The 11,633-nt window shown below is 30.3% G+C and overlaps 1 pseudogene across 2 annotated transcripts; it reads left to right on the top strand.

The window, feature by feature from the left end:
• Positions 1 to 7,419: 7,419 nt before the first annotated feature.
• On the top strand, positions 7,420 to 11,432 carry LOC111316177 (U-box domain-containing protein 30 pseudogene; annotated as a pseudogene). 2 transcript variants are annotated; one of them, XR_016333351.1, is made up of 2 exons: positions 7,420 to 9,675; positions 11,151 to 11,432. The product of XR_016333351.1 is annotated as a U-box domain-containing protein 30 pseudogene, transcript variant X1 (transcript). The 2 variants fall into 2 exon arrangements; XR_016333352.1 differs by lacking the exon at positions 11,151 to 11,432 and adding an exon at positions 10,210 to 10,766.
• Positions 11,433 to 11,633: the final 201 nt, after the last annotated feature.

Genomic DNA, 11,633 nt, shown 5'->3' with positions numbered 1-11,633 from the left:
CAATCTACAATTAACCGATTATAATTTTAAATTATGTAAAATTTATTAAAACATTACATGAAATCTATACTTATAAGGTAATAGTTTCATTGCAATTTGTGTCTTTCAAGACATGATGTCTAGATTAGCCATTGATGGTGGATCTTTATAGAATTTTATAATGTGATTAAATAATTACATAACTATAATAAAAAATTACAAATGAAAAAAGATTGTATATTCCAAAAAGTATTTAAATTTTTAAAGAAAAATCAGAAATTAATGTGGCCAATAAAGTTATCCCTTTATTTAATAAGAAATCCATTTATGACAACTTTTGATAAAATAATTAATCCTAAAATATATTATATGGTTGAAATCTATTTATTCCTTTGAAATGAAACTAGCTGCGTGTTAAAGGAACCTTTAAGAAATTTATCTATATATTAATTTAGGAAAGAGACAAATAATTCTACACTATCAAGTTACTTTCCATATGATTGCAGACTGAATTTCTTGATTTTACGAGGAACCAAAAGATGACATTTTTTTTTTATGTCATTTTTACTTAGTCTTAGTTCTTATCGCTTAAACCACGCGCACAAGTAAACTACCCTTTTTCTTTTTTCTAATAATTACATTTATGTAATATTTTATTTATTTATTTATTGTCAGAAAGTGACAAATTTTTTAAAATAATATTACTCGAAATAATCAAATTCTTGTATTTCGAGTGACAAAAAATTTGATTTTTTTAAAGTAAAATATTAGTTTTGAATTTTGTGAATAAAAAAAAAGAATTAAAAAAATTTATCATCTTTTTGAAATTTGATTTGATTCGATTCGATTTCGAATTAATTAAAATTCAAAATGATTATCGAATATCAAAAAATTTTAAATAAAAAAAAATATTACTTGATATAAAATTATATTCTATGATATCATTAAATAAAAAAAAGTTCTTTCATCTTGGCTGCTGTAGCACCTTGTTGAAATACTTAAATAATAATAATAACAATAACATATCAATCCCATGGTAATACTATGCTTACATCAAATTAATATAATTTTTGATAACAAGTTTAATATATATATATATATATATATATTTATTTATTTATTTATAAAGGGAGATTGCAGTTTTAAAATAAAAAAAATAAAAAATGATATTTTCATAAAAAATTAATATAATTTTTAATTTTTTTATTTTCAAACTACAATATCTTTTATAAATATATATATATATATATATTAAACTTGTTATCATTACCTTACATTTTATTAAAGAGCAAAAAATTCATCAATATCTAAATTATGAGATGAAATTTTAAAGCAAAATTGGGTTTTAAAAAACATAGCAATCCTTTTGATGATGTCTATATTAGCTATTAATCTTTTATTAACCTAATTGCCATATTTGGTGGTAATTTTGAATTCAATATCTCAAATTTTTTGTTGTATAACTCAATAATCCGTGATTTATTAGAGTGTTGAATTTTTAATTTTAATTATTAATATTTAAATTTTGTAAAAAAAATTTTTTTGTTATATAAAGTTACATTATCATGTAATTCTATAAAAAGAAATTTAAAAAATACAAACTTGATAGGTTAAATTGGAATATACCAAATAAAATTTTGTCACTATCCAATCTGATGTATTAGATTTCGGATAAGAATCATTAAAAGATATCTTCCACTAAGTATGTAATCAAATATGATTATGCAACTTAGGGCACGCCTTATGTTTTTTTTTTTTTTTTTTACTTTCGATTATATCAAATGTTACGTTTATACAATCAACTAAATAATTAATTATTAAATTATGGTTAAGTTATAATCGTTAAATAATCAATTAATAAATTAAAACACAATTAATTAAATAATCAAATTCACACGTAATAAGATTTGAAGTTTAGATCTAAGAGCTTCAAGATTTCTTTCTTACCACTAAGCCAACGTCTCATTTGCTTTTTTTTTTTACTATTAACATAAAAAAAAAAAAAAAACTTGTTTGATTATTTTAGAATTCTTTTTTTAGTTAACTTCTCTTTATTAATTTTATCAAATCTAATACTTCTATGCTTGTCAGAACAAGTTTTTTTTTTTTTTTATTTGGGAAATCCTTTCCAAATCTGAATTAGTCTTGGCTCTCAATTGAACTTTTAAAAGGAATTTGGTTAATATTTAATGATATGCAAGCATCCAAGTCATAAAATTTTTGTTAAATGGAACAATTTTTCTTATTTTTATACAAAAGATAACATAATCTAATTGTTGGTGTGAGTTTGATCTCAAAATTTACTGGATGTTAATTTCTTAAATATTACTGAATCAACGAACTTTTCTTCTAAAGAATAACATAACTGAGATTCTGAAAATATTGATTCGACCGATCACTTTGTTCATCAGCCAATTGAACATGAATTAATCTTTTTTTAATTAATTATCAACCATGTCAACAACACGCCAAAAGAATATTTCAATTCAAAATATCTAATTATTTCCACTTCAATCACTTTACCAACTTGATGGGGTTGTGTTGAACAGGAGAGTTGACTGTGTCATCAGTAACCTAAGCTGCCTTGCACCTTTGAACTTCCGAATGGCACTTCTTACTTCTGATTTAAAATGGATTTTCTTACTTGTTCAATTCTTGTTTTGTTAATAGCTTGTTTGAAGCAAGAAGCTTTATTGATTAAAAATAAGAAACTCGATGAATATTGATTGGAAGACCTGAAGTAGTTCAACTGCCAAGGGCAGAAGAGATGCTCAGCTCCTGTCCTCAAAAGCCTGACCATAAGCTTTTCTTAATCATGGTGATATTTATGTCCTGCTGCAAGCCAGAATTTTTGTGTAACATTGGTTTACGAAGAATCATGAAGGCAGTTGAAATTTGTTGGGGACTTTGAAAGAAAGTTTATTTTTGTACAAAAAATGGTTAAAGAATCATATTTTTTAAGTAAAGAATCAATCACAGAAACAATTACTCTGAGTACTGTAAAGATCTTAAACAAGTCTATGAGCTGAAAATCTGTAACCTGCATACAAAGGCTTCAAAGTCCTGGCTAGAATGTAAACAGGATGGTGATTATGTTATAACTCAGCCTGTTCCCAAGAATTGATGCAGTACAAAATTTATTGATGCCTTGTCGGCGATCATAAAAGTCTATGTATAATGTAAACAGAATGCTGATTCCAGGCTTCTCCCAATTAAGATTTAAGAGTCTTGACTGGTGATAAAATCAAGCACTCACTCAGTGGGACTCAAAACCCACAATCGCCTGATTAGAAGGGCGGCTTATCCATTAACTCAGAACCCACAATCGCCTGATTAGAAATCAGGCAGCAGGTGCCTCATCCATTAACTCAGAACGCACAATCCTCTGATTAAAAGTCAGCAGGCGCCTTATCCATTTGGTCATGAGTGCTTGTTGCGAGCATGGCACGGCAATAGGAAAAACCAATGATATTTTTAATCAATCTAGGTTCTAAGCCGCCACTGAATCCAGCTACCTTATCGATTAAAATAATTTTGTTTGTATGACATAAAAGTTTGTCAAGTATATAAAGGACATCATGACAATCGCTGGAGCGAAAAAGAAGGTTTACATCAAATTGAATTGAAAATACATATTTTGGGTGTGCCAAAGAGAGCTGTTGAGCTGTGAAATGCCTGTCCAAAACTAGAAACACATGTTTTGTATGTGCCATCCCAAGTCACAACACTTAGAATGTCAATAAGAATCCGATAATGTTTTATGGCTAGCCAGACCGATCTAATAATTAATGTTGTATTAAAAATATTTTAAGGTAATTAAACAAAATTTCAGTTCAAGAGCCACATTGCATGATGGTTATAATTTTTTTTCTTAGTATAGATAAAACTGTAATTTAAGGATAAAAGATCTTTAATGATGATTACATAAATTAATTAGGTTAAATTTTGAATTTAAAATTTTTTTACTGTTTTTTATATTTATTAGCTTAATACTTTTATTATTAAACTTTAACCCCTTATGCATTAGAGCTGTTCACGGGTCACTTCGGATTAGGTTTATGCATGATATTCCAATATTATAAGCAAATCCAAATCCAACCTAATCTAATTTTTTGAGTGTCATTTTTTATCCAAATTCGTTTATACATGTAATAATAAAACTCAAACTTGCCTAAAGTATTAGTATTTAAAATTAAAAAAAATATTTTTTTATTTTTTTATAAATTATTAATTTAATTAATTTTAATTGAATTATGAGTCATTTGGGTTTGGATTCAATTCAATTTTGCTTAATATAATTTAAAATTGGATTATTATTTTAATGTTTTGTATAAACAAAATAGTTTTATCTTATTATAAATAACAAAATAAATGGATTTTATCCATTATAAAAAATAAATCAAATAAACTTTATCCAATTATAACAAAAATATTTTTTTAATTTTTGAATCAAATCAAATCGAAACTTGAGTTTTAAATTATAAAACCCAAGCTCAATTTTATTTTTGATTGAACCTCATATATTTATTTAAATTCATTTAATGAATTTAATATTCGTGTCTAAATTATTTAAAATTTTGAGCTAACTTTCGGATTCCGACCAACAACCCTACCCTTCAACAGGTCTACTACGTGACTCTGTTAATGATTTTCCATTAAAACGTTATATTTGTTTATTGGATCAATTTTGAACTTGGGCTTGTGTTCAAGCTTGTCAATGGGCTTTGCCTACCATTCTATGAGCTTCTGTCGCTTTTGTATCTCTATAATTTAGTAATTGTTATTTCCCATTTTGGATATCAAATTTTTGGCGGTTGGAGAAAAGTTATATAATCAAATCGTACCATTATATCCTTTAAATTTGGTAGGCCTAAATAATACACATTTTTCAACATATTTTAATACATGTTTCCAAATATGAATGAAGTTAGGTTCACTTTACCCAATTTTCTTTTTAACTAGCATCAACTTTAATTTACTTAAGTTAAAATTGATTATCTTATTTATCCCTTCATTTTTTTTTCATCACAAAGATATAACATCATAAATAAGTTAAACCCTTAGATAATGATCTTTAATAAAGTTTGGTAATAAAAATGAGGCTATGGTTCTTCAATATTTCAAATAAATAAGTTTGAAACTCGTGATTTAATTTAATTAACTCATATAATTATTTTAAAAAAATAATAATCAGTAAATTTAAATTCAAAATTTAATAATTATAACTTATTTACTTATTTTCAAATTGTGACTTATTTTATAAAAAAATCAATAAGTCGTTAAGCTTTTAACTTTAATTAATTTATAGTCATCGTTAAAGTTAAAACCTTAAGCTAAATTAAGATCTTCTTGTACTTCCACACAACTAATAATAATAATAATTGATTAGTGTTGAAAAATCACATTTTTGTGGGTCATGTGACACCCTATATAGGTAGCATATGCTCATGTGATTCCTTAATGTTTTTAAGCATCTGAAAAACTTAGATATAAAATTCATTTAAAACCCATTTCATGATCTCTTCATCTGTCATGAATCTTAGAATGGACTCAACTCATTCATCTTTAATACTATTAAAAATACATATGAATCCAAATAAAAATACCTGTCAAACCTTAAGAAGCAATTAATGTAATTAATCTCAACCTCTTTGGACAACCACCAACTCAATTCTTGAATACAACCTAAATCCATTAAATTCATTTAATTAATTAAAAAAATTAAATTTGAGAACCCAATACCCCCATTTTCCCACCCTACTCATTTGAAACCCTAACCACCCAATTTTCCAGCCTTAGGTATACCCTACAAACTTAAGTGCTATACACTCAATGCATCCTTAACAAACAAAAAAAAAAGCAAGAAAAAATATTTATTTATTGAATTATTTTTTATACATTATTAATGAAATTTTTTAATTTCATAAATAAAATTAAAATATTAAAAAATATTGTGTTTTTCTTAATTAATTTTTATTTTTAATATACTTTAAAAAATATGTATTGTTTTACTAATTTTACTAGTTAAATTTAAAAATTATAATCTATGAAATAATTTTGTTTATTTCAATTAATTATAAAAAATAGAGAAAACAAAGGAAGGTTTACAGAGTCACGTGGCAGCGTGTGGAAGTGGGGGCAAAGGCAGTCAAAGCAAAGACCGGAAAAGCCAAACAGCAGAGGCGTACAGTCAAAGCAAAAACTGTCATGGTCAAATGTTTTGCTGGCACTTTACCTAAAATAAATACTTAAAAATAGAAAAGAAAAAAATAAATTAAAAAAAGAAAGAGAGTTGCGGAAGTTCCCCATGTGGCCCAACAGTGCCATTTTTGTATCTTTGATTTTTTTTTGCCTTTATTTGAATAGTAAAAAATAAGAATTAAAAAGAAAAGAAAAAAAAAAAACTTTGATTTATTAAAATAGTGACCGAAATATTCCATTTTATTAAATCGAGATATGGATTTAAGTTAAAGTTTAAGATTAAAGACAGATAAATCCTTTTCATATTTGCCCGTGGGGGTTTGGTGGACTCTACTGAAATTGGACCGCTTTTTTCCTCCATGCGGGTACCCTTGTTTCATATTAAAATTTAAAACATTATTTCATAAATAATTTAAAATATGATATAATAATATAATATAAATATTATATAAAAAATACGAATATCATTAAATTTAAAATTTTAAAAGTAATTAATTACAAATTTAATAAATTAAAAAATATTTTTATATTTTCATATAAAATTACGAAATCTATTTTAATTAAGTTCTAATACGTTAAATATAATTTTTTTTAAAATTATGCTAAAAAAATTTTAAATTTTAAGTCTTCAAAATTCTAACTACCAAAGTAAGCACCACTAATATGATTAGTGTATTATTAGAAGTTCAAATATCTTTTGTTCTCCAAATAATTTTGAAATTGATGGTATCCACATGACATATGTGGATGAAGTTCTAAGATGAGAAAGAGATTCTTTTAGCTAAAAAAAAAACATCAAATTATAATCCCGTATTTCTGTTTTTCAAAACAAAAATCTCTCTCAATGTTAGAAAATTCATTAAAAAAAAAAATTAAAATCCCCAAAATTGGAATGAAATTTACAAGGGACATAAATGGAAACTAACTTTTTGGTAATACCTTTAACTATTATACTAAAGCATATAGCAGCATATTACGGCAAAGAAAGCACTGACACGACTGCACGTGTGGTGGGCGGGTCGAGGGCTTGGTTACCGGTTACTACCCGTAGTTCCCGGTAACCCGATAAATTTAAACTTTTTTTTTTTTTAATCTAGTAAAAAAAATCAGTTTATTTTTTAAATAAAAATAATGTATTAATTTACTGCAAATTGGATGTTATAATTAGTTTTTATTATTTTCCGTGAAGGGTTTTGGATTATTTTATTTTATTTTATGTTTATTTTTATCCAGTAAACAACTGCTCCAAAAGAAGAGCAGTAGGGAAGCCTTTGCAGGACATGGCTTTTCTCTCCTCTTCTCTCTCTTCTTCTTATGTCTCTCTTTGGTGGGATGGCCTCCTCTTTTGACAATAAATTTTTTCTCTTAATAAGCTTCACCAAATCTTGAATTTTTTTTCATGTTTTTATTGTCTGGGTAGTTTTTTTTTTTTTTTAATTTCTCTACGATTTTTGGTTGGGTTAGGAAAAAAAAAAGGTAATTGATTAGCTTTTATACAAGGTCTTCACTGTTGATCTTTGACTGCTTTATTTAGTAATATCTTCGTTGCTGTTTTGAAGGCTCCTTTTTTTTTGAAGCTTGAACAAGAAGTGAAAGATGGGAGCTTGATTATTGTGTGTTTATTGGTGATATTATTGTTATTATGATGGTAAAATGAGGGACTTTAGACCATAGGAAAGAGATCAGTATAAAGCGAAGGGAGAGGAACGGGGTACTGAGATAGAAATGTGTGAGTTTTACAATAAAGAGGGAAAAAAGAGAGTATTTTTTCTTGCTTTATGATTTGTTAATGAGGGAAGAATTGAGTAGAAAAACACCGACTTTCATTCATTTTTGTTTCATATCTCTTTTGTATGACCTAGATGTAATGTGCCTTTGGAGGTGCTTGTCACTGCAGTGAATTTAGAGTGTGTTGGGGGGAGCGGTGGAGGGGTTTTAAAAATCTTTCTTTTTTGGTTCCTTGAGAATCTGTGTTGTTTTAATTTTTTGGAAAAAGGGAGGGTCTAAAAGATGCCCATGTTTCAACCCTCAAGGAGGGATGGGGTTGTTGTTGCTGGATTTGATGGCAGTGGTGATGGGCAGGTTCTAGATCTGGACACTGCTGTTAAAGATGGGGTTTTGGGTGGTGTTGTTGGTGGTGGAGTCATTGGTGGTGCTGTTGGTGAGAAATTGGATCTGAAAAAAATGATTGAAGAGCTTGATTTACCTGAGATTCCTTCTGTGTTTATTTGTCCAATCTCCCTTGAGCCAATGCAAGACCCTGTTACCCTTTGCACTGGCCAAACTTATGAGAGGTCCAACATTCTCAAATGGTTCAATTTGGGGCACTATACTTGTCCCACTACAATGCAGGAGCTTTGGGATGATTCTATTACCCCAAATAGAACCCTTTACCATTTGATTTACACTTGGTTTTCGCAGAAGTTTTCGCTTATGAAGAAGAGATCAGTGGATGTACAAGGAAGGGTAAGTGAGCTTCTTGAGACATTGAAGAAGGCTAAGGGTCAAGCCAGGATTCAAGCCTTGAAGGAGCTGAAGCGAGTTGTGTTAGCACATGCTACGGCTAGGAAGACGACGGTTGATGAAGGTGGGGTTTCTGTAATTTCATCCTTGTTAGGCCCGTTTACCTCCCATGCGGTTGGTTCAGAAGCAATTGGGATTCTTGTCAATTTGGAGCTTGATTCAGAGTCCAAAACCAATTTGATGCAACCGACGAAGATTTCATTGATGGTGGACATGCTGAATGAAGGGTCAGTAGAGACAAAGATCAATTGTACGCGATTGATGGAGAAGTTTATGGAGGAGAAGGAATTTCGCTCAGAGAGCATCTGCAGCCATCGGCTGTTGGTTGGTCTAATGCGTTTAGTGAAGGATAAGAGGTATTCGAATGGAATCTTGCCTGGACTTAGCTTCCTCAGATCTATATGCTTGCATAAAGAAGTCGGGAGCTTGATTGTGAGTATTGGAGCCATTTCTCAATTGGTCGAATTGCTACCTGCTTTGGAGCCCGATTGCTTGGAATTAGCCCTTATCATATTGGATACATTATCTTCTCTACCTGAGGGTAAATTAGCTTTGAAGGATTGCGCAAACACGATTCCGAATATGGTGAGGCTGTTGATGAGAGTTTCAGAAAGCTGTACTCAATATGCATTGTCAATTTTGTGGTGTGTATGTAAACTTGCCCCTGAGGAATGCTCTTCAGTTGCTGTAGAAGCAGGTTTAGCAGCCAAGCTGCTTCTCGTGATCCAGAGTGGCTGCAATCCTGTCTTGAAGCAAAGGTCTGCAGAGCTCTTGAAGTTATGTAGCCTAAATTATACGGACACCATCTTTATTTCAAAGTGCAAGCTCACAAGGACAATCCAATGAGAGGGAAATTTTGCTTCCAATCTTTCACACAGCATTTTTCTAACGAGGCAAGGGCTAAAGGGCCTTCCCCATTTGGTTCAACAAATCTTCCAAGAATGAACGATCGATATGAGATGGGAGTTTGAGGTATGAATTAGCTCTTTTGTATATATTAAGCACTTCAATTCCTGCAATTGATTCAACTTACATAAAGAACACTCATAATGTGGACAAGAAAAACACATTTCTTGCTGCAATGGAATTATGTCAAGTTCTCTTTTCCAATGCCTTGTCAAATAAACCTTCCCAAAAGAAGAAATGATGTAAAAATGTTTTATGTGGAATAGATTAGTGTTGAGGTGGTATATTATTGGATACCAATACGAGTAAGAGAAGTGCAATTTGTGCAAGTCTCTGGAACTTGCAATTACAATAGTAATGGACAAAGAATTGCTTTGCTTCTTGGGCCCTTTCTCCAATGTTGTACCTATGGTAGGGGCCTTCCGATTTTCGATTTGGGTTTTAGTTGGAGTTTCGCTTTTAGCTCCACAATTGTAGAGACTGGAATGCCTTTGGACTTCAATTGTCTATTCAATGCGTACAATGAAAGTAACCATTTCTTCTTATTATCCATTCTGCATTTTCATTCATTTAAGATTATGCTATCATTGTCTTTCGCAGTCCATTCAGTTTAACTCATTGTTAGCCCTCAAAGAAAAATTAACAAAAGGGCTTATTCCTTATCATGGTGGATCCCTGGTCCTGGAAGTTAGAATTTAGAAAAAGAGAGGGTCTTAGCTTTTACACACCGCTGAACTTTTACTATTTCGGGGGGGGGTTCACTGGGCACATCTGGGTCCATTTATGTACTTTATATATCCCTTTGTGGGAGCAGTTGAGGACAGCACCCATCGTCACCTCTCTTTCAGTCACTGTTGTAATGAAAAGAAAGAAAAGGAAGCTGAGAACTTTCACCCCACAGATTGGCAAGAAGCTCCGAATTGAGATTGCAGCATTGCCAGTGTAACCAATGCATGCTTCTGCAGAAACAAGTGGGATTCTTATCTGGAACGAAGAAATATCTTTGTCAATTAAGTGGTTTTTAAGTTTTTACATGCATTTGTTATGGAAAATTTATATCATCTATTTCCAGGGATTTGTGGTGGGAGCTATTTGGTCTTTCTATTTTTCAGAGAACAAAAACCGTTGTATTTTGATACTTTTGGCTTTGTTCACCATTTCCTTCTCTCTCTCTCTCTCTCTGTGTTTGATTCACCAACAAGAAAGCAAGAGAAAGATCCCCCTTCCTTATTTCCTGTGCTTTCTAAAGGGAACCTCCAATTAAGGGCCCATTGGCATGGCATCTTTGAATGACCGTTGAGACTCAAAACCATCGAAAAGGAATTGCTCAATACTTCAACAAGAAGCCATTTAGAATCTCATCTGCTGCAATTATAGTGACCTTGCAGTTACATCCATTTGAGTGTTTTTGGCTTTACATATATTCCAAACCTGAGACTTTTCTGGGTCTCTTGTATTTGTTTATTTGCACATAATCATACTTTTTTGTTTCATTTATAATGGGGCTAATGGAACTGTCAAATCTTGTGGGGTCTTGGCAGGTCCATTATTAGAAGATACATGCTTGTTTTTGATTCAAGGGAATCAGTGACGCCATGACAACAAGTCTCTGCATAAATTTGAGTAAGACTTCGATGGTGGAAAACATGCTTTATTTTTCCTTTCATTTTCTGATGAATCATAGTCGCCACCATGCATGCACAGGGGCGTGTTCCTGACCCAATTCTTTAACCAAAATTCAAAGCTTAAACAACATATTGCGTTTGTACCAATTTCAAAATGCCAACACCACTTTTTAATTTCATGAAAATAGCTTTGTATCTTGAAGAATTATAATCCAAATTATATTTTGCTTTGTTTTTGCAACAAATTTAGTCTTTGCACGAGTTCAGAAAAATTCCAAATCGAGTGTTCAGACAGCATAACACACATTCACACTAATCGAGTAATTAACTATGATTTCCAGTTTTACTCGCCTGAGCTTAGAACAAGTGACCCAAGATGAAGGATTAAAGAAATATCTT

The sequence above is a fragment of the Durio zibethinus genome, chromosome 24 (assembly GCF_047325235.1).
Source record: "Durio zibethinus cultivar Kanyao isolate XHJ-2024 chromosome 24, ASM4732523v1, whole genome shotgun sequence".
Lineage (NCBI taxonomy): Eukaryota > Viridiplantae > Streptophyta > Magnoliopsida > Malvales > Malvaceae > Durio > Durio zibethinus.
This window is presented reverse-complemented; position numbering and strand designations above follow the sequence as displayed.